At 43.8% G+C, this 24355-nt stretch overlaps 1 protein-coding gene across 1 annotated transcript in view; it reads left to right on the top strand.

The window, feature by feature from the left end:
• Window positions 1–24355, top strand: part of CHST3 (carbohydrate sulfotransferase 3) — a 173101-nt gene that overhangs the window by 68453 nt on the left and 80293 nt on the right. Inside the window, exon 2 of the mRNA XM_089677093.1 lies at window positions 21796–21878. The gene's annotated coding sequence lies outside the window, so the exon portion shown is untranslated. The remainder of the gene's footprint in view (window positions 1–21795; window positions 21879–24355) is intronic.

Below are 24355 nucleotides of genomic sequence, written 5' to 3'. Positions count from 1 at the left end.
ACTCTTCCTACCACTCCATCCCCCACAGCTATCTCCTCCTGTACCACTATCCCCTCCCTCCTAGATTGTAAGCTTGAAGGAGCAGGGCCCTCGAACCCCTCGTGTATCACATTGTATTATTATTGTACTATCGCATGTTCTGTCTCCCTTTGTAATGTACAGCGCTGAGCGAACTGTTGGCGCTTTATAAATACTGTATAATAATAATAATAAATGTGACAGATGTGAAAGGGTCTGGAGAAGCTGTAGAGAACATTATGCTGCCTGTTACATCGTTCAGCATGACCATTTTGGTGGTGGGTTAGTGATGGCCTGGGGAGGCATATCCATGGAGGGATGCACAGACCTCTGCAGGCTAGACAATGGCACCCTGGCTGCCATTAGTTATCAGGATGAAATCCTTGGACCCATTGTCAGACCCTACGCTGGTGCAGTGGGTCCTGGGTTCCTCCTGGTGCACGACAATGCCCGGCTCATGTGGAGAGAGTATCCTGGAGGCAGTTCCTGGAAGATGAAGGAATTGATACCATTGAATGGTCCCCAAGCTCCCCTGACCTAAATCCAATAGAACACCTCTGGGATATCATCTTTTGGTCCCTCCGACGCTGCCAGGTTGCACCTCAGACTCTCCAGGAGCTCAGTGATGCCCTGGTCCATATCTGGGAGGAAATACCCCAGGACACCATCCGTCGTCTCATTAGGGGCATGCCCCGACATTGTCAGGCATGCATACAAGCACGTGGGGGCCATACAAACTACTGAGTAGCATTTTGAGTTGCTGCAATGAAATTTAAGCAAAATGGACTAGCCTGCTGCATAATTTTTCCACTTTGATTTTCATTGTGTCTTTGAATTCAGTCCTTTGTAGGTTAATAATTTTATTTTTTTCAAATGATGGGGCATCTTTACATTCCTAACACATTACCCAGTCTATATCAGTATAGATATCCAGCATGATATTTTTCCCCATTGAGATCTGATGTGTTTTCAAAGTGTTCCTTTAATTTTTCTGAGCAGTGTATTTATGATTCTTTTTCTCTGGAAGCTTTATACCTATCAGAACCTCTACATCTGTGTTGATGTAGCGTCTGATCTTGGTCTCACGTCAGTAAATTATATGCAACATTTTGCACAGGTTATGTTTTCCATGATAGCTTTCCCAAAGTTCAAAGTGTTCAAACATTCACCTTATTTGTCTGAGTCATGGGTCCCAGTTGTTGCTCAGTGAACGGAGTAATGAGTAGGTGGTTTTCAGCCATGTCATTTTTCGTCTCGCCAGCCATAAGAGCAGCCTCTAATTGGGTATAAATAGAATAAATACCTGCAAATAGGCTACCACAAAGTCACTCCAAGGGCCTGGTCCAGGAAAAAATGGACAGGCTACATGTTCAGTAGATTACTTCTTCCCTGTGTGTTGGAAGGAATCTATAAATAGATGTAAAATTATTATCTTCCAGGTTTAGACAGAGTGGAATAATATTTTCAGTTTAACTTTAAATCATGTGTTGTCTGACCTCAGATCTTTGGCAAGTGAATTTGTTTAAAGTATATGTAAATCCAGTCAATAAAGCCCAACTCAAGGAAGAAGTGATATTAAAAAGTGCATTTTGCATAAACAACCCTATTCCTCGGTCCTGATTTCAAACACCTCCTAAGCCATCCTGCAGTGTAAAGCTGTATACACACTACAAGAAAAATTGGGGGAAAAAATCCGTACGAAGAATGATCTGTTGATTATCTGTTCATTAGTATAGTGCTTTCAACAACTGATTCTGGTTGTTCAGACAAAAAAAACCTAAGGTGCAAGCTAGAATATTTTTATTATACAATTTTCACTCAAATGTGTACAGTAATCGTGCAGAAATAATTTAATAGAAAAAAACACGAATGATCAGAAGCAGAGCATGACCCAGAAGAAGGTGGCAATGAACACATAAATTGTACACAAAAAAGAACATTTGCCTTTGTCGTTTGAGAATTTTAGTATAAGTTAATACCATTGTCAATTACATCATGATACACACCTTTCTTAGAAAATCGGATGATCATTTATCTGATTTTCTCATAATGTGTACCCCACAATGGATGAAAGTCACAGTTTCCTCTATGAGCCAAGCTAACCTCCTGTCCTGAGGACCAGGCATATTTTCCTGCTAGTTAAAATAAAGCTGCTAGAATGGTCCAGCCAATCACCTGACTTGAAACTAATAGAAAATCTATGGAAAGAATTAAAGATCAGAGTTCTTAGAAGAGGCCCACGGAACTTTCAAGATTTGAAGACCGTTTGTGTGGAAAAATGGGCCAAAATCAAACCTGAGCAATGCATGCAACTATTTTTTGCATACAGGAGGCATCTCGAAGCTGTCATTACCAACAAAGGATTTTGTACGAAGAATTAAATAAATTTCAGTTAGCGTGTTCAATACTTATTCCCTGTGTTGTTGCATTATATTACACATAACTTAATTTCTGAACTTATTTGTTTTGGTTTCTTTGTATGTATGGATTGCATGGGTTGTTACTGACATGTGATGAAAATTTGATGTCATTATCACCTTTAGAAATATATTTTCTGAGAAAATGGGTGTTGTGTTCAATACTTATTTTACCAGGTGTATGTGAGCTACACACAGAGTAAAAAATGTCATCCTTTGTCAACGGGGAGCTAATATATGCAGTTGGTCATACTAACTGAATATATGAGTTACACCCAGCGGAAAAAATGTTCACGTTTCATCTACAGGGAGCCAAAATATGCAGTTGGCCATGCTAACTGCATATGTGAACTACACGCAGAGGGAAAAGTCTTCATGTTTCGTCAACGGGGATCCAATATATGCAGTTGGCCATGCTAACTGCATACGTGAACTACACGCAGAGGGAACAGTCTTCATGTTTTGTCAACGGGGATCCAATATACGCAGTTGGCCATGCTAACTGCGTACGTGAACTACCCGCAGAGGGAACAGTCTTCATGTTTCGTCAACGGGGAGCCAATATACGCAGTTGGCCATGCTAACTGCATACGTGAACTACACGCAGAGGGAAAAGTCTTCATGTTTCGTCAACGGGGAGCCAATATACGCAGTTGGCCATGCTAACTGCATACGTGAACTACACGCAGAGGGAATGGTCTTCATGTTTCGTCAACGGGGATCTAATATACGCAGTTGGCCATGCTAACTGCATAAGTGAACTACACGCAGAGGGAATGGTCTTTATGTTTCATCAACGGGGAGCCAATATACGCAGTTGGCCATGCTAACTGCATACGTGAACTACACGCAGAGGGAATGGTCTTCATGTTTCGTCAACGGGGAGCCAATATACGCAGTTGGCCATGCTAACTGCATACGTGAACTACACGCAGAGGGAACGGTCTTCATGTTACGTCAACGGGGAGCCAATATACGCAGTTGGCCATGCTAACTGCATACGTGAACTACACGCAGAAGGAAAAGTCTTCATGTTTCGTCAACGGGGAGCCAATATACGCAGTTGGCCATGCTAACTGCATACGTGAACTACACGCAGAGGGAATGGTCTTCATGTTTCGTCAACGGGGAGCCAATATACGCAGTTGGCCATGCTAACTGCATAAGTGAACTACACGCAGAAGGAAAAGTCTTCATGTTTCGTCAACGGGGAGCCAATATACGCAGTTGGCCATGCTAACTGCATACGTGAACTACACGCAGAGGGAATGGTCTTCATGTTTCGTCAACGGGGAGCCAATATACGCAGTTGGCCATGCTAACTGCATACGTGAACTACACGCAGAGGGAATGGTCTTCATGTTTCGTCAACGGGGAGCCAATATACGCAGTTGGCCATGCTAACTGCATACGTGAACTACACACAGAGGGAACGGTCTTCATGTTTCGTCAACGGGGAGCCAATATACGCAGTTGGCCATGCTAACTGCATACACAGAGGGAAAAGTCTTCATGTTTCGTCAACAGGGAGCCAATATACGCAGTTGGCCATGCTAACTGCATACGTGAACTACACACAGAGAAAAACAAATGTTCATGTTTCACCTGCATGGAGCCACAGGTGAGACAATGAAAGCAAGAGCAGCAAAGCACACTGGGAAATGTGGGAATTTACTGTATAATTGAAATTGCCAGTGTCCATTGCTTGAGGCTCAAAAACACACCTAGCCACATTGTACCGTGTTTAATGGCGGAGTTTTTACAGCAAAGAAAACTCCCCTTCAAACGTGGTAGTTCTGGGTTTTTTTTAATCCTGAAAATTCCCCTTCCAAAAAATGCTGATAAAAGCATTGACACATAGAATAACACAATGGGGAAATTTACTGGCTGTAAAAAAAAAAAAAATGCCTAATGCCAAAAACAGCAGCTGTAAAAACCCCCAGTGTACATGAGGCCTTCATATACCAGTGTGATTGCTGTCATCTTCTTCCCTGTATTAATGGAAGTTGGTTACGGGGCACATGATGTTCTGTTGGTTGGAAAGAAATTTTTCAACATAAAGGAAGCCCTTGTCATCGCAGTTCTACCATTAATCACAAGTGACGTTCCGCATGCTCACATTGCTTGGTTTAAATGAACCATGTATAGCAAGTCATAGTTCTATTTGTGCTGTTTTTGATCTGTGTGACTTGAAATAACTAGTCTTTAGCTGCCGTAGCCCAATATCTTTGACGGGTTTAGAGAACACTTAGATGAATTCATCAGGTAGCCTTAGAACAGTATGGACACAGAAATAGTCTGCTGGCCATTGTGATGTTTGGAGCACGAAAAACCTCTACAAGATGCGTATTTGTGCACTGGGTGAAAAACTGTCCTCTGCAGAAACCGTGTCACTATTACCAGCATTAATCCCTTTTGTGGAATGGCATACGATGACTATTAATATTTTGATGTTTTTAGATTTTCAGTGGAAGAAATATAAAAGGGAGGTTAGGCAATCACCAAGCTTTAGTGTTTATCCAAGAAAAGTGTATCATGTGCATTGCATAAGCGTTCTCTTGAGGATGGCTATAGCTGTACACATGGGCATGCCTCTGTTTTACTGTTATTTGTTGTATTCCTAAAGGAAACATATCATCTACTCATACTGTACAGAGTAAACTGACTACAGTATTTATTTCAGGTACTTATATAGTGCCGTCAATATACGCAGTGCTTTACATATATATTGTACATTCACATCAGTCCCTGACCTTCAAGGAGTGTACAATCTAAGGTCCCTAACTTACATTCATACATACACATGCTAGGACCAATTTAGACAGGAGACAATTAACCTACCAGCATGTCTTTGGAGTGTGGGAGGAAACTGGAGTACCCAGAGGAAACCCACGCAAACACAGGGAGAACATGCAAACTCCAGGCAGGTGGTGCTGTGGTTGGGATTCGAACCAACAACCCTAGTACTGCCAGGTGGAAGTGCTAACAATTTAGCCACTGTGCTGCCAGTAGATCACACTTGTAGATTTGGTCATATGCAGGGTCGGATTGACAACACATGGAGCTCCCGGGCAATAGGGGAACATGGGGCCCCTGTGTCCTTGCCCAAACTCAAAAAAGCCTATGAAAAAGGTACCAGGGGCATCTCATGGGGCCCCTACTGACCCCGGGCCCTCGGGCAGTGCCCGAGTTTCCATATGGTCAGTCCGCCCCTGGTCATATGATGTTCTGGAGATGATTAAGACAATTAGGGCTACTCCAGGGGGCAATCATCATAGGAACCAGAACATTTTTGCAGCGGCAATGCGGGGGAACACAGTTCTTGGCACCAACAGCACTGAATGTATGTAATAGCAAGCAGTGCAGGGGTGTGCTGGAGGGTCTATTGATGTTGGCTGCTGGAGTGTCTATTGTCACCGATGGGAATCTGTTTTTGCATGGGGGTCTACTGTTGCTGGGGGGTCTTATGTTAAGGGAGGAGTCTATTGTTGCTGGCTGCTGGAGGGTCTATTGATGTCGGCTGCTGTGAGATCTTTTGTTGCTGCTGGGGGTCTATAATTACTTTGGGGTCTATTGTGTGAGGGATCAATTCTTGCTGGCTGCAGGGGATCTACTGTATTTTACTGATTTTCTTGTTATCATTAACACATTATAAACAAACTACTTAGGACCACGAAATTATACTTGGTTCTGTATTCTCTAAAAGGGGCTGTACTGGGAGGTGGGTAGGAGGTGAAACAAAGGGACGGTGCTTGGAGGTGGGTAGGGGGCAGTGATAAGGGGTGACTCAAAAAGTGGGGAGTTCCTGCACCTGTTCTCTGAGAAAAAAATTACCTGATAGGAACCTACCTGTCTAAAGGAGGTACAGAATGCACTGGCAGAAACAATGGAGCATGGTTGTCTCTCTGCCAGTAAGTTAGCCACAAAATTTTAATGCTGTTTGATGTTCCTGGTGATATCCTCACAGCATGTACTCAGGTTTCTGTATACCTCCAGTTTACACTCATTTTATTATTATTATGCCCAGAGGAGTGAAATAAGGTGTTAATAATATTTTAATGCCTAACTTGCGTAAGAACAAAGAGTCTCTGCACTGATGTGTCAGTGAGTAAACCTTTCTGAAATGTTTTTGGAACCCTCATTCACAGTCCATTAACTGCTTGCCGTTACGGCCTACAGAATTTCTGCAGCATGATGGAATCAGACTTTCAAATGAGTGTGCAGCAGGTCACACGTTAAATATGATTATGTAGACTGAAATGGAATAATATATCGTCATATTCAATTAAAGACGCTTGTACTGAAGGGAAGTTGTCATTGTGGCCCTCCTAAAAATGAGATCTGTCCAGCAGTTATACTGATCCTCCAACATCACTGCTTACTGAGTCACCAACCTGCAATGGCATGTAACAACTGAACATGAGGCTTGATCTGCGTAGTTGTTCCAAGTGACCATGGCAGATAGCCAATTAATGTTTTCAAAACAAGAATAGTTATAGTAACCAAAGTATTCCTCTGAACATAGATTTTTTTTAATTTACTTTGGAACCCATATTACTGAAAATATTAATAGTTAATATTTTTACAAGATGCAGGCTTTGGTGTCAGTGTAAGGAGTAATCCCTCATTGTTGATGGCAGTGGGAGGAATAGTGCTACATCTTTGGTGTCAGTGGAAGATATAGTGCCTCATATCAGTGGAAGATATAGTTCCTCGTATCAGTGGAAGGAATAGGGCGCCAAGGGCCGTATTAGCGCAAGCAAATGGCCACATCTGTCCCACGCAGGGGCAGACTGACCATTTGGAAACTCGGGCACTGCCCGAGGGCCCAGAGTCAGTAGGGGGCCCCATGAGATGCCCCTGGTACCTTTTTCATAGGCTTTTTTGAGTTTGGGCAAGGACACAGGGGCCCCATGATCTCCTATTGCCCAGGGGCCCCATGAGTTGTCAGTCTGCCCCTGGTCCCACGGGCTGCAGTTTGGAGACCCCTGGTGTAGATAAAAGAAATTTTGAATGATAGCTAAAACCCTGCTTTATTACTGCCAGTGCTCCCCGACTGAACATGAAGGACTCTTTAAAGTGAACTTGTGTCCAGGTTATGGACATTTTAGGTATTTGTGTATTCCTAACGAGCAGTAAATAAGCTCTAAAACAAGAACTCACTGACCTCCATTGCTGCAGTCACTGTGGATCAATTCATCTTTGAAATTCACAAAGAATCAGTTGTTCTCGAAGGAGCTCAGCTCCCTCTGCTTTCTCCTTCCAGCATTCACTCAACAGTTCAACTCCTTCTTCTCCCCACTCCCAGCAGTGATTCAGTAGGCTTCCAGTCTTCTTCTGTTCTATAATGTACACAGAACTGGAGCTCGGGGAGATGAACCAGGGTGAACTGAATTTAGAGTTTCTGCTGTAAACGTGAGTTTAAATTGATCCACAGTGCCTGCAGCTACAGAGATCAGTAAGACATTGTATTTTTTGCTGTGTCCCATTGAGATTTTCCCCTCACTTCATGTGTGGTGACTTGGACAGAAAGTGAGGGAGTATCTCCACAATGTGGATAAAGACAGCATCAAAAACCTGACAGAGGTTTTGACCCTTCCAAATGCTATCCGAAACTAAAGGCAAGGTTTTGACTGGGGTTCCATTGTATATTATCTTGTAAATGTTGATCTAAAGAACAACAGATATATAAAATATTTAACAAGTTTGAAAATGCTTTCTTGACATCCTCAAAGTCATTGTGACTTAATTTTTTAAAATAACAAACATATCATACTTACCTGCTCTGTGCAATGATTTTGCACAGAGCAGCCCTGCTTCTCTTCTGGGGTCCCCCGCCAGCGCTCCTGGCTCCTCCCCCCTTCCAAGTGTCCCCATAGCAAGCAGTATGCTTGTTATGGGATCCTCGTGTGGGCCTGATCCTTATTTGGGCCCTGTGTGTCCATTGAGACACACAGCGTGGCTCGGCCCTGCCCCCCCCCTCTGACAGCAGCAAGAGCCAATGGCTGCCTCTATGTCCAGTAAGGAGAGGGGAGAGTGCCACTGATCTCGGGGATGGCGCTGGATTGAGAAGGGGCTCAGGTAAGTATAAGTGTGGACTGGGGGGAGCTGAAAACAGAAGGATTTTGACCCTAATGCATAGAATGTATTAAGGTAAAAAACCTTCTGCCTTTAAAACCACTTTAACCTCCCTGGAGGTATTCTCAAGTGTAGCTCGCGGTAAACTTTCAGTACCAATATCGGTAACCCCAAGCTACACTCGGGAATACCCTGCAACATTGCTCTGCAATCCCTCTTGCACTTACCTTGTCCTTGCTCCCGCCATGTCCCCCCTACAGCATCCCCAGCCATCTCCTCCAGCCGATGCCGGCATCCGTCTTCCGGGTTCCAGTCCCTGCGAGCGTCGGGACGTACGGGGGACGGAACCGGCGGGAAATTTAAAAATGTTAAAAAAGTGACATTCGCTAAATACACTAAAATCACATAATGTAACATTACTGTATCAAACCATTTCACATACATTTTGTCCCTAGTGCTTTGTCCTGTGCCCTGCCTGCATTTGTACAGTTCTTTCTGCCTGAAAACAGAGAAATGTCCATGGAGTCCAATAAGTCCCTTTAGGTCAAAATCGGTTTTAGACCAGCTAGAGTACAGCGATAGTAAATTAGAACCACTTGCAGAATTGAGTGATAATGATTTGTGGGGACATTCGTCATCAGACACTGAAAACGATTCTGCGACTTTGCTCAGAGATGTGCGAACTTGGCGCTCTATTTCAAATTTCAGTGTTTTTGGTTTGATTATATTATTGAATTAAATTTATTATTATATTATTATTTTTTATGATTATTTATTATATTATAATTTATGATTTCGTGTTTCAAGTTTTATTCTACCCGGGATGTTTACTAGACTCTTGTTCGGACAGATTTCAGTGAGTTATTAATAAAAATTACAGGCCTACAATAAAAAAAAACAACATATTTCCATGCAAAAAAATGTACCGCTTTGAGCACAGAAATACTGACATAATCAGACTGCTAGGGAGGTTAAAGAAAACCTGTGTGCAGGCTATGGATGTACAGATATTTACATACCTGGGCTTTTAGAATTTTTTCCACACCCGTGAGCCATGCTGGTATGTGCTGGGAGACACAATTCTGATCCTGGTGGATTGCACTGCTTCCTTTTTTTTCCACACATTTTTATTGAAATGTCAGTAACAGTTCTATTCACCATGCTGGTATTGCGATGCAGTGGTTCGCATCAAAACCAATGCACTGAAAGCATACTGCATAGGAGAACAGCAAAGAAATAAAGATATTTTGACTTGTCCATGCATTGGGGCTATAAGTCAGTGTAGCGTCAACACGTCTCTTGCGAATGAAGAGTGTCTGTGTTGCTCAGTTGATGAAATCAGCCCTTTGGTATGTGAGGTTTGTATGTCAGTGGCTTTCACAGTTCCCAGGAACTGCTTCCACTTCTACAAGTGACTCTGGTCTATTAGATCACTAATAGATCTGCTCACCCTCCTAAATGAAGCAGCTTTATTACAGTAGAAGTGTTATTGTTGTGACATTTATTGAAGCTTGTTAAATTATATGGGTGCGATGAGACAGTAGTTTGGTCTTGAATAGCCTCCAGTCTGGGTATCTGGATAAAAGACAGTAAAAGAGACAGTAATGGATCATGTGACAATTATACCTTTACATGGCTTTTGTGCTGTTGATTTATTACCCGGTAAGACACAATACATTCCTACCATGACTTGTGTAATAGAATTCTTTTTATGAGGCTTCTGGACTATAAAACATACTCAGTATTTAACTTCACACATTTCCTCTTACTAATGAAAAGAAGCAACTTAAACTCCTCTGGTTATTTTATTTGGTAGGAGGTTTATAGCATTCAGCCCAAAGTTGTCATTGCCATTGATATTTCCAGTGATAGTTTATACTAATTTTTTCTTTGCTTCTCCACTGCTAAGTTCATCCAGCAGCAGCAAAGGAAATACCCAGTAGTTCCAGATATGGAGGAGCACATGACTCCCTCCATGTAGCGGTGCAGGTGCTGGGTGATTGGCCACGTTTCTAAGATTGACTTTGTGGTTGGCTAGAATTGGTGCCAAGAGCACAAGTCCTTACTCCTGCTCCGATCGTATTAGAACACTCTACCTCTCCTTCTGGGGTCGAACCCTCCACCATGTTGAGCCCGACTCCATGACAGAGACCGCCACACAACATTCTTGGCCGTTGACCTTTATATCCCCAAGGAAGAAAAAAAATCCACACATTAAAGTTGTTGCTGCACTTTGTTGGTGGGATTCAACAAATAGCATAACATTCACATCACATTGGCATACATTCTGGAGTCAATCACTTTTAGTGGACAATCCGCAGTAGTCACATGTGAAAGCATGTGCAACACCTTGGGAACCATCTCCCCTTTGCAGTCTCTCCTTCACTTGGGGTCATTAGTGCTCACAAGACTCTGTTCTCTGTAGTCACTTCCCTCATTAGGTGTACCTCTCCTGGCACCCTCCAGTAAAGCAACCTTACTCAGGGAACTCTTTTTTTATTGTATGTTATCTGGTAATCTTGTCATTAATACACTTCCTTTCCCAAGGTGACAGCACTCACTTGGTGTTCTGCTTTCATGGAGGAGCAGGATTGTCATCGTAGGAAAGAACACCACAATGCTCCTCTGCTCCATAGCATAGGAGAGGGGATGTTCTGTAGTCTACAGAGATAGCTGAGAACAATTTACCTGATAAAAGTGCAGCACAGGCAGAGAGCAAAGGAAGATAGCCAACTAAATTTCTGACAGGATCAGCATGTATTTTGCACCTAAAATATATAACAAAACACTTTCAGGTTCTATATACAAGGGCGTATGTACAGGGATCACAGGGGTCGCAATTGTGATCCAGCCCCATGTTCCAGGGGGTCCTTGTGGCCCCCTGTACAAATAGATAGAAGGGGCGGTGGAGCTTTATATAGAGGAACTGATCCCCTCCATATTTGTCCTTCAGCCTTTCTGCGGCTGCAGTAGGAAAATAGAGTGGATTGGTTCCTCTACATGCCGCCCCTCCTATCCATCTCTTGCTGCCCTAGGCTCCTGTGTACTCCCCCCAACCCTTGCTAATGACCCACAGCAACGGCTTCTGCAGGGGATCTATTGGGATGGAGAGTGGTGAAGGAGACGGCAAATGGGCCTTCCTTATCATAATGAATGGAGTCAGTAATCCGTACCGATCACTGACTCTGTTCATTCATAACTGAAGGATAGTAAACTTTGTTTACGATGCTTCAGTTATGAATGAACAGGAAGCTCAGTACATTTATTGTGTAAAGCTGAGGCTACAGAGAAGGATATTGAGGGCTGTGTCCTTAATCTTCTTTCTCTGTCTCAAAGGTGAAACATCAGAAGTTTGTTTAGACCCCTGATATTTCACTAAAGCCACCCATCGGGGTTCCTAAAAATTGTAAAAAAAAATTATTAAAAAAATTAAAAATAAATAAAAAAATAAAATGGTAAAAAATAATAAAAAATTAAAATAACAAACATAAAAAAATACTGACACAAGTGGCGGATTTACCAAGGATGCAAAGGTCGCACGTGCGACCAGGCCCTGGCATTCCTCCACTGTTGAGGGGTCCCAGATGCGGGTTAGGGAGGCCGTTTATGGTTTCTTGCACTGGAGCCCTGAAGGTTCTAGTTACGCCTCTGGTTACATATTTAACATATATTTAACACACCAAAAGAGAGCACATAAGAAATGAATTGTGGATGATAGCATGACTTATTGAACTTAATGATGTGTAGTTTCTGTATGTATGGCTATAAAAGAATTCATCTTCTAACATGTGATATATGTGTCTGATCATTGGATTCCTTGTTGGACGTTTATATGCCTGTCGTATGTTCCACTAATGACTTTAACAGGTTTCCATAAGCTTCATAGTTGTGTCTCAGATGTCTGTGGGCAACCTGTGACCTGTTCAGGCATCTCACTACTGTGTAATTCTCAGCAGTAAAAGGCTGGAAAAGAATATTAGTCATAAATGTATTTTAAACTGAAGTCTTGATGACACAAATATTTAAAACCTTTCTTGCTTTTGAATTCTTTCCTAGAGTACGATATCATATACAGTGGGTAAAATAAGTATTGAATGCGTCACCATTTTTCTCAGTAAATATATTTATAAAGGTGCTATTGACATGAAATTTTCATCATATGTCAGTAACAACCCAGGGAATCCATACATGAAAAGAAACCAAACAAATAAGTTCAGAAATTCGGTTGTTTAATAAAATGGAATGACAAGGGGAAAAAGTATTGAACACATGAAGAAAGGGAAATGCAAACGGCATAGAAATCCAAGACACCAGCTGAAATCTATCAGTAATTAGAAAACAATCCTGCCTCTTGTCAGTGTAAATTAATATCTGCTGGTTCAGACTCAAAAGAATTATTAAAAGAATTGTCCAATAGCTAAGGACCACTTGTGGAGAGCTTCAGAAAGACCTGGAATTATCAGGTACAATTGCTTCAAAGAAAACAACAAGTAATGCACCTTGGTCTGTAGGCACGCTCACCATGCAAGCAGGTTGAAGCTCGTTTAATGTTTGCTGCACAATATTTAGACAAGCCTGTGAAATACTGGGAGAATATAGTCTGGTCAGATGAGACCAAAATCGAACCAAAATCGAAAATCGATACCATAATACACACACATGTTTGGAGGTCAAATGGCACTGGAAATCACCTCCAAAACACCTTAGCAACAGCAAAGTTTGGAGGTGGGAACATCTTGGTGTGGGGCTGTTTTTCAGCATAAGGTGCTGGCAAACTTTATATCCTTAACCGCCTCCCGCCCGCCATATAGTCCAATGATGGACGCAAGGCGGTTCTCTCGTTCTGGGAGGACGTCATATGACGTCCTCCCATTCTCACCGCGCATTCGGAAAGAGCCAAAGATGTCGGCTCAGTCATGTGATCTGCTGTGTCCAATCACAGCTGATCGCATGTAAACTGTAAAATGCCGGTTATCAGCATATCTCCTCACGAGCTGTCACGCTGACAGCTCATGAGGAGAGGAGAGCCGGTAATCAGCATTCCTTGGAGGTGACATGTGTACTGATCATCAGGGCACTGATGATCAGTGTGCCCTGATGATCAGTGTAGCCCCAGCAGTGCCACCTGCTTGTGCCCATCAGTGCCACATCAATGCCACATATCAGTGCCTACCAGTGCACATCCATGCCACATATCAGTGCCCATCTGAGCTGCCTTTCAGTGTCACCCATCAGTGCCAGTCAGTGCCACCTATCAAAGCCTATCAGTGCTGCCAATCAGTGCCACCTAATAGTGCCAGTCAGTGCTGCCTATCATTGCCAGTCAGTGCTGCCTATCAGTGCCAGTCAGTGCCGCCTATCAGTGCTGCCTTTCAGTGCCCATCAGTGATGCCTGTCAATGCCCATCAGTGCCACATACCAGTGCCTCCTCATCAGTGCCCATCAGTGCTACCTATCAGTGTCCATCAGTGCAGCCTATCAGTGCCCATCACTGCAGCCTCATCAGTGAAGGAGAAAAATCACTTATTTACAAAATTTTATACCAAAAACATTTTTTTTTTCAAAATTTTTAGTGGCTTTTGGTTTGTTTAAGAAAAACTAAAAAACTGAGAGGTGATTAAATACCACCGAAATAAAGCTCTATCTGTCACAAAAAATGATAAAAATTTCATATGGGTACAGTGTTACATGACCACACAATTGTCATTCAAAGTGTGACAGCGCTAAAAGCTGGAAATTGGCCTGGGCAGGAAGGGGGTATAAGTGCCCTGTAGGCTAGTGGTTAAAGGAAGGATGAATGGAAAAATTGACCAAGACATTCTTGATAAATATCTGCTGCCATCTACCAGGATGATGAAGATGAAACGATGGTGGACATTTCAGCAAGACAATGATCCAAAACACAAAGCCAAGGACACTCTCAACTGGTTTCAAAGAAAGAAAATAAAGCTGCTAGAATTGCCCGGCCAATCACCTGACAAATCCAATAGAAAATCTAAGGAAAGAACTAAAGATCAGAGTTCATTGAAGAGGCTCACGGAACCTTCAAGATTTGTGGAAAAATAGGCCAAAATCACACCTGAGCAATGCATGCTACTAGTTTCTCCATATTGAAGGCATCTTAAAGATGTCATTACCAACAAAGTTTTTTGTACGAAGTATTAAATAAATTTTAGTTAGCGTGTTCAATACTTTTTCCCTGTGTCATTCCATATCATTACACATAACTTAATTTCTGAACTTATTTGTTTTGGTCTCCTTGTATGTATGGATTGCATGGGTTGTTACTGACATGTGGTGAAAATTTCACGTCAATAGCACCTTTAGAAATATATTTACTGAGAAAAATGGTGACGTGTTCAATACTTAATTTCCCGGGGGGGAAATGGTTAAAGTGCAATTGCACTTTACAAACATTTTTCCTTTTAGGTGTCAGACAACATCCCCTATCACCCTTTCCAAGTCCTATACATACCTGTTCCTGCACTACCATAAACTTTGCTGTGTGTCCCACTGGGCTCCACACAGCTGTTTCTTTGAAAAAATTCTCCTACTTTCTGTTCCTTCTGCATATTCAGGGCCAGTTCACACCACATGCAGTCTAGTGTGGTTTTTTTTCAAAAACGCATGGACAGTAGGTTACATCGATTCCAATGGCAAAGTTCACAGCATTGCAGTGCCTTTCAGTCCAGTCAATAAAAGTAGAACATGCTGTGTTTTTGCTGCAAGGCACTGCACTAGAATGCACAAAACGCATTAAAAATGCACCAGAACACATCAAAACATGCACCGGAATGCATTGCAGCAAATACAAAAAACAGGAAACTAAAACAAATGGGGAAAAATGGCACTGGAATGCATTGAAAATGCATAAAAAAAGCATTAAAAAAATGCCAGACTGTGTTTCTGTGGTGTGAATTGGCCCACGTCGCAATCTGCATTCATTCCTACAGAAGGGCTGCATTTCACATAGGGTTGCACAGCAAAGTAGGACTGGTAGATATAACTCTTTCCAGGGGCGGACTGACAACTCATGGGGCCCCCGGGCAATAGGTGATCATGGGGCCCCTATGTCCTTGCCCACACTCAAAGCACACCCAAAAAAGCCTATAAAAAAGGTACCAGGGGCATTTCATGGGGCCCCCTACTGACCCTGGGCCCTTGTCCAAGAACTCGAATGGTCTGACACTAAAAAAAAAAAAGTAAGAAAACTTCTTTGATAAAGTGCTCTGCCTACCAGAACAGAATGTGCTCCTGCTGGCTATTTTAATAAAGGAGGAATATCATTTTGCATCTCGGTGCGCAGCATTCTTGTTGTTGGCATAATTGATTGCTTCAGTGAAGACGAGCTGAGCCAGCGCCTGAGATGTAACTATGGAGTGTGGAATGTAATCGCACCTGCGGCAGCATGTGAAATGTTTAGCACTGTACAAAGATGACATTTCTACTTTAAGAATATGCATTGGTTTGTGTGAAGATTGGATTTTTTCGTACCTAAAGTGTATGTAAACCCAAAATGGATTTTTCAGTATGTTTGTCATTATGTCTCAAACTGTTTTCTTACAGAACTAACATGAAAACTGCTTTTCGTTGTATAACCCCTAGGGCAGTGATGGCGAACCTATGGCACGCGTGCCAGAGCTGGCACGCAGAGCCATCTCAGTGGGCACGCCAGGAGGAAGAGAGGAAGAGGAAGAGAACGCGCTCTCCTGCCACCTCCGGGGGCGCGCACCGGGCGATCTCCGTGATCGCTGTGTCCTGCGGACACAGCTGATCACGTGACATGGTAAAAGGCCAATCACAGCGGCCTTTTACCACGTGATCAGCCGTGTCCAATGACACGCTGATCACCGGGAAATGCAAATGCCGGTTCTCGGCTGCACTTTCCTCACGCTGTCAGATCGTGAGGAAAGTACTGCCGAAAACCGGCAGTTGTCAGAACAGGGATCGGCACTGATCATCAGGGTCACTGATCATCAGTGCCCTGATGATCGGTGCCCACCTGTGCCACACACAAGTTCCACCCACTTGTGCCCAGCAATGCGCCCACCTGTGCCCAGCAATGCGCCCACCTATGCCCAGCAGTGCGCCCACCTGTGCCCAGCAATGCACCCACCTGTGCCCAACAGTGCGCCCACCTATGCCCAGCAATGCACCCACCAGTGCCCACCTGTGCCGCCCACCTGTGCCCACCAGTGCCACCCACCAGTGCCCAGCAGTGCTGCCAGTCAGTGCCACCAGTCAGTGCCCAGCGGTTGTGCCAGTCAGTGCCCAGCAGTGATGTCAGTCAGTGCCACCTATCAGTGCTGTCTATCAGTACCCATTATCAGTGTTGCCTATAAGTGCCACCTATCTGTGACACCTCATCAGTGCCACCCATCAATGATGCCCAGCAGTGCCGCCGGTCAGTGCCGTCTGTCAGTGCCTCCAGTTGGTGCTGTCAGTGCCGCTTATCAGTGCCCATCATTTCCTGCATATCAGTGCATCATCAGAGCCTCCTCATCAATGCTCACCAGTGCCGCCTCATCAGTGCTACCTATCTGTGCCGCCTCATCAATGCCCATCAGTGCTGCCTATCAGTGCAGCCTCACCAACGCACATCAAAGAAGAAATATTACCTGTTTGCAAAATTTTAGAATAGAAGCAAAGGAAACCTTTTATGTTTTTAATTTTTTGCTCTTTTTTCATTTATAGTGCAAAAAATAAAACACCCAGTGGTGATTAAATACCACCAAAAAAAGCTCTATTTGTGTGAAAAAATGATAAAAATTGCATATGGTTACAGTGTTGCATGACTGCACAATTGTCTTTGTTAAGTGCAACAGCACTGAAAGCTGAAAATTGTCCTGGGCAGGAAGGGGGTAGAAGTGCCCGGTAGGCAAGTGATTAATTCCAGTGTTGGCACTTTGAAATAAAAAAGTTGGTTTTGTGTTGCAGTTTGGGCACTCGGGCTCAAAAAGGTTCGCCATCACTGCCCTAGGGCAACCAAGTGTATATAGTACTTTGTCCCATTTACTGTAAATCTGTCCCTTAGTTTCAAAGCAGCATGGTCAGACAGGTTCTACCCCACCCCTCCAAACAATGCTGCTAGAAAAGACACATTTGTGATTGACAGCTCTGGTCTCTGGTAGCAGGGGCTGCCGTAGATACCAGCACTGCCATTCACAAAAGTGGTGTGGTGTACCTGTCAGTGGCTGTTTAACCACTTCAATACCGGGCACTTTCATCCCCTTCCTGCCCAGGCCAATTTTCAGCTTTCACTATGAATGGCAACACCGTACCCATATGAAAATGTTTATCTTTTTTTTTAGACAGATTGAGCTTTCTGAGCTGGAGTTTTTATTTTTCTCACCTGTGGTGTTTTGTTTTTTTTTGCTATACAAGCGAAAATAAGACTGAAATTTGAAAAAAAAAGTTTTTCTATAAAATTTTGCTAATAAGTAATTGTTCTTCACTGATGTGCCTGATGAGTCTGCACTGATGAAAACTGATAGGCTGCACTGATGGGCATGTATAGGCTGCACTAATGGGCACGGATAAGGCTGCACTGATGGGGCTGCACTGATGTGATCTGATGAGGCGGCATTGATGCGCTCTGATGAGGCTGCTCTGATGCGCTCTGATAAGGCTGCACTGATACGCTCCAATGGGGCTGCACTGATGTGCTCTGATGGGGCTGCACTGATGTGCTTTGATGGGGCTGCACTGATGTGATCTGATGAGGCGGCACTGATGTGCTCTGATGGGGCTGCACTGATGTGCTTTGATGGGGCTGCACTGATGTGATCTGATGAGGCGGCACTGATGTGCTCTGATGAGGCTGCACTGATGTGCTCTGATGGGGCTGCACTGATGTGATCTGATGAGGCGGCACTGATGTGCTCTGATGGGGCTGCACTGATGTGCTTTGATGGGGCTGCACTGATGTGATCTGATGAGGCGGCACTGATGTGCTCTGATGAGGCGGCACTGATGTGCTCTGATGAGGCGGCACTGATGTGCTTTGATGGGGCTGCACTGATGTGATCTGATGAGGCGGCACTGATGTGCTTTGATGGGGCTGCACTGATGTGCTTTGATGGGGCTGCACTGATGTGATCTGATGAGGCTGCACTGATGTGCTCTGATGAGGCGGCATTGATGTGCTCTGATGAGGCTGCACTGATGTGCTCTGATGAGGCGGCACTGATGTGCTTTGATGGGGCTGCACTGATGTGATCTGATGAGGCGGCACTGATGTGCTTTGATGGGACTGCACTGATGTGATCTGATGAGGCTGCACTGATGTGCTCTGATGAGGCGGCATTGATGTGCTCTGATGAGGCTGCACTGATGTGCTCTGATGAGGCGGCATTGATGTGCTCTGATGAGGCGGCATTGATGTGCTCTGATGGGGCTGCACTGATGTGCTCTGATGGGGCTGCACTGATGTGCTCTGATAAGGCTGCACTGATGTGCTCTGATGAGGCTGCACTGATGTGCTCTGATGAGGCGGCATTGATGTGCTCTGATGAGGCGTCATTGATGTGCTCTGATGGGGCTGCACTGATGTGATCTGATGAGGCTGCACTGATATGGTCTGAAAAGGGTGCACTGATGTGCTCTGGTGAGGCTGCACTGATGTGCTCTGATGAGGCGACACTGATGGGCACTTATGAGGAGACACTGATGGGCATTAATAGGCTGCACTGATCTGCACTGACGGGCACTGATGGGCTGCTCTGATTATCAGGACACTGATGAGCAGTGGCATGATTATCAGTGCAAACAATGTAGTGAAAGCCTTGTCAGTTATCAGCACTCCTTTTCTCAAACAGAGGCAATGTGTAAGGAAAGTACTGCCGAGTCTTTTTACATGCGACCAGCTGTGATTGGACACTCTCCCAGAACTGGAGAACCGCGCCATAGCTGTCTTTTGGCTATAGTGTGGTCAAGATTGGTTAAACATACATAGCCCAACCAATGAATGGCACAGTGCTGCGTGGCCTTTCAGTTGTATGAATGAGCCATTAGCACTGTCTGTCTGTGTTATATACTGTCCCCTCCCTCCTAGAGCTGTAAGCTCGAAAGAGCAGGGCCCTTGAACCCCTCGTGTATTGTTTTGTTACTGTATTGTCTCATGTTCTGTCCCCCACTATAATGTACAGCGCTGAGCAAACCTTTTGGCGCTATATAAATACTGTATAATAATAATAATAATAAATAAATGTTTAGCATTTCCACCTGGCAGTACTAGGGTCGTTGGTTCGAATCCCAACCACAGCACCACTTGCCTGGAGTTTGCATGTTCTCCCTGTGCTTGCGTGGGTTTTTTTTTTAATCAAGTAATTTAAAGCATTAAAGCACTCTTAAATCTAAAAGCAAACATTAATTACATTGCAGCCTACCAGTTCTTAGATGTGATGGCTGCATTAGTTTTCTGTTTTAGACATTCTTTTTTTTATTTTGGTGATCTTGCCAGTAAGTCTGTTTGTCAACAGAACAAGTTGTTCTGCAGAATCTCTTAGATTGTAAGCTTCCAGGATCAGGCCCTCCTAACCTTCTTGTATTGAACTGTACTGTTGCTGTACTGTCTCCCTTTATATTGTAAAGCGCTGAGAAAACTGTTGGCGCTGTATAAATCCTGTATAATATTAGCAGTTAAGAGGATGAGACAACCAATTTACCACTAATCCGGATGTTTACAACGTTCAGCTTTTATTTATTTAACACCTGTATTCCAAAATTAATAAACTGTTGTAACTGCTTATAAAGTGTGAGCTGGAATTTGGCTTCAATTTGTTAGTGTAACTAAATCTGCTAGTCCATCTAACACTGCCCCCGACCCCGCCGGACTGACAATGATGCTGTCCAAAGCAGGGGCGGACTGACAACTCATGGGGCCCCCGGGCAATAGGGGATCATGGGGCCCCTGTGTCCTTGCCCAAACTCAAAAAAGCCTGTGAAAAAGGTACCAGGGGCATCTCATGGGGCCCCCTACTGACCCCGGGCCCACGGCAGTGCCCGAGTTTCCAAATGGTCAGTCCGCCCCTGGTCCAAAGGCACCTCTGTTGCTCCATCATCTAGAGTGGGGGCACTCTAAGCCCTGGTTCACATGTGCGTTCCTGTGGGCCACGTTTTGCGTGGGCACGAGAGCCCATTCATTTGAATGGACTCCCGTGACACGCAGGGAAGAAGTCCCTGCACTTCTGAAAACGCAGCCCACATGGGAACCTGCGTTTTCCAGTGTAGGCGGCGTGCCATTAGAACTAATGGCACCCACCCACGGGTCCGCATTCCTCTGTGCAGGTGGATTTTTGTGCGGATTCACAACTGAACCACCCGCACATATGTGAACCTAGCCTTATATAGGAGGTATATTACTGGCTAGATCACCAGGTGAAAACAGAGGTTAAAAAGCTAAAAAAAGGAAAACTAGTGCAGCCATCACATTTAATGATTGGCCCGTTGCAATATATTACATTTTTGGTTTCGGGTTTAATACTGTTTTCACAAAATGTATGCTTCCCAGATCAACTTCTGCTTTTAATTGAACTTGCTTTTTCATGCGTTTTTGTATACTTACGTATATTTACATGCAGTTACGTGTGTTTACTCGCCCCTGGTCTCTAAACACAGCTAAAATGCACACACATAAACATGGGTTAAATGCACATTGTGAATTACACCATTAAAAAGCATTATATGTGTTTCGAAAACATATAATCGCAGGCTTGTCAATGCCAGTGAAGTCTAAGAAACTTTACAGCAGGTTCTCAAAAAATGATTTACTCATAAAAACTGTACGGCGTGGCACGAAGCCAAACATACTGAAAAGCTTTAACTAGCAGTAAGAAATGTCAAGGCTTCACACCTTTGAGCACTTTTCTCAAAAGCAGGCTTGAATACATTTTATTAAACCAGTACAATTTTTCAGAAACAATTTAGCTACTTATGTACCATACAGTATAGTAAAGGTTGTAACTCTGCCAAAAAGTAAAAAAAAGAAAAAACAATCACAAGAAAAAAAACAATTCATGCTGATGGCTATGCACAGGGTGCAGAAGAAGCTTTCAGCCCATGCTAGTCGGTCCCTGATAAAAAATAAAATGACAGCAACCACCTCTCAGTACAGTTTCTGTGAAATCGTAGGTAAAGGTTTTACTGATAAAAATGAATGGTTAGCTCTTGTCTATAATGATGAATGTGCTTAATTATTCCTGCAGCAGAACAGTATCTAGTTAATTATTAATTATACAGCCAATACGTGCTTTCTTATGTCTGTTCATTTATCTCTTCCCAGAGCACTCCTGTGGGTTCTATTGAGGTGTGACATTTCCAACATCGTACAAAACGAGAAATATGTTTGACTTCCCTGGGAACAAGGTATGTCATCACTTTTTGATGAACTTGTCATTTACAGCCGAACTCCAGGAAAACCGCTAAATGCAGTTGAAGAACATTGAGGGAAGCTGTTTTTACTTGCCAACGGTTTTGTAGTTTTGTCCAGCCAGCCCTAAGAAATACACAGCACTGTCAAACAGAAGGGCTAGGTTGGTGACCAGACTTATCTCTAATACAGCTTGGTCAGCTCCCTAACTCCATCCTGTGATTGGACAGTGAAGGTACAGCAGCAAACTGATCAGGCTACTTCTCAACTCACCTTGTTCTTTCCTTTTGTCAGGATGTTTGTGCATTGCAGCTTACCTCGTAGTCTAGGTAGGTTCACCTTGTGGCTTTCTGTAAAATGTAATCTATGGTGGATTGTATTTCAGGGGATGGCTAGGCACTGGCTTCTCAAAAGGCAGTCCTGCTGCTCAAAAATTCCTTTTTTGTGTTTTTTTTTGTTGAACAGTATATAGGCAGTATATAGTTTGTCTGCCCTAACCATTGGAAGGGGTTATGCTTTTGCCACCTTCTCTGGGCTACGTTTGCAGGCTTTTTTTGCCTACAGCTCTCCTATCCTGTGTGTTTATAAAAGGGTCAAGGGTTCGGGTCTGGAGAGCTCCGGGGTTAGGGAGTCCCGAGCCCAGATGGTCTCCAGAGAGTTGTCTAAGCCTTCCACTGAATTCTACTCAGAGAGCCGTCATACTGCCACCATGTAGTAGGACTGCTGAGACTTGTAGTCTTCTCTGAGGAACACTGACTCGTCAAGACACTTCAGCAATTCTGGACTTACCACTTATGTACTCTACCTAAGCAGGTATGCTGGGACAGCCAAAGTTAGGAGTAGCTAGGGAAAAGACCCTGGCCGGTTAAACTGCCGAGTTTTATCAGTAAAGCCTTTGAAACATTGTTCTGCCTGGTCTGAAGTCATTCTAAAGGGGCGTAATAAAGTTACCGCCACAATACACATAGACACTTGAAGCTTGTGTCAGTTAAAGCACATTGGAGTATGAATTCAGTCTCTTTGAGAGTCAATATGGTCAAGAGTAATGAGAGACTAGTACTAGTACAAGCAGCCTGTCATGAATTGCGGTACTTGTGCTAGGTGGGGTATCCTCCGGAAGCGAGGGGGCTGCTTCTGGGTCCCCCTCCCCAGCGGTCCATCTCTCATAGCAACAGGAGTAGATCAGCTTAGCTGAAAGGTACGGAAGAGGAAGAAGGTCTAAGTACACACATGAGGTCCACCCTATGTGCATGGCGGGACCCCAGTCTGTTACTGGGAGCAAAGTACAAAATGCGATATCTCCTGCACTCCAGGACCCAGACCGGTGGTGAGTAGATGGAATAAACTCCAAAAAAGGAAGGAACCACCGAAATAGACAAGGTCGTGCAGCTCCACACCAAGGCTGGGGAAGCCCAAACGAAACTGTGAGGAAGAACAACAAAAAGAAGCGCACCAACCTTGCGCATTACCTCAGTAACCAAAATTTATTGAATAAAAGAATGGTACTCACAAACAGCGAATAAAAACAGGCATGTAAGTCCTCAAAGGGACTTTAAAGGCAAGATGCAAATGCGAATCCCATCATGGAGGAAGCCACTCAGTACAGCTGACGCGTTTCGAAGGACAAGCCTTCTTCCTCAGAGCTGACTAGACCTTTAAAGTCCCTTTGAGGACTTACATGCCTGTTTTATTCGCTGTTTGTGAGTACCATTCTTTTATTCAATAAATTTTGGTTACTGAGGTAATGCGCAAGGTTGGTGCGCTTCTTTTTGTTGTTCTTCCTCACTGGGAGCAAAGTAACAGGTATGCTGGAGGGGTGGAGCAGGCATAGGCTCAGCATGTCCCTCCTAAATGCAACAATTACAGTCAACATGTGAATTAACATAGGACCAGGAGGTTAGCTGGAATCAGGCTTGTTCACTCAATGTACATAGTGTTTGGCTCATCTCTAAGTTGGGGGATTGCCTTAAAGTGTTACTAAACCCAGGACCTTGCATTCACTATATCTGGTCTCCCACAGGACACAGAACATGGAAGTGCAATTATTTTAGTAAATATGAACTGCTAAATACCTTTCCTCATCAGCAAGTTAGAGCAGTCTTGTGACTTCTATCAGTGTTCAGCAGAGCACATGTTAAAGCTTGCAGGAGTTTTCTTTCTGCTCTAGGAAGACACAGAACCCCTGACCTCTGTCTGGACAGTGCTGATTAGCCCTGTGATAATCACATGCACTCCCAAGAAAAAAAAACCCTCTTTAGCAATACATACCAAACTGAGCATGTGGAGTGTGTCTCCACACAATATGTCTTATCAGGAGATAGGAGGGGGACACTGGAAGAAGGGGAGGATCAGAGAATTCAGGATCAAACATTCTTTTTACACAATGTGAATGATTAAACCCTTAGTTTCACCAGTGAGTATAACAATCACGCTGTACTGCATATACAGACTGATTATACTGTTGTGGGTTTAG

Source organism: Staurois parvus, unplaced genomic scaffold (assembly GCF_062004578.1).
Source record: "Staurois parvus isolate SC_StPar_1 unplaced genomic scaffold, SC_StPar_1.0 ptg000177l, whole genome shotgun sequence".
NCBI classification, from domain to species: domain Eukaryota; kingdom Metazoa; phylum Chordata; class Amphibia; order Anura; family Ranidae; genus Staurois; species Staurois parvus.
Note: the sequence above shows the minus strand (reverse complement) of the source record. Positions and strands in the feature narration are given on the sequence as shown.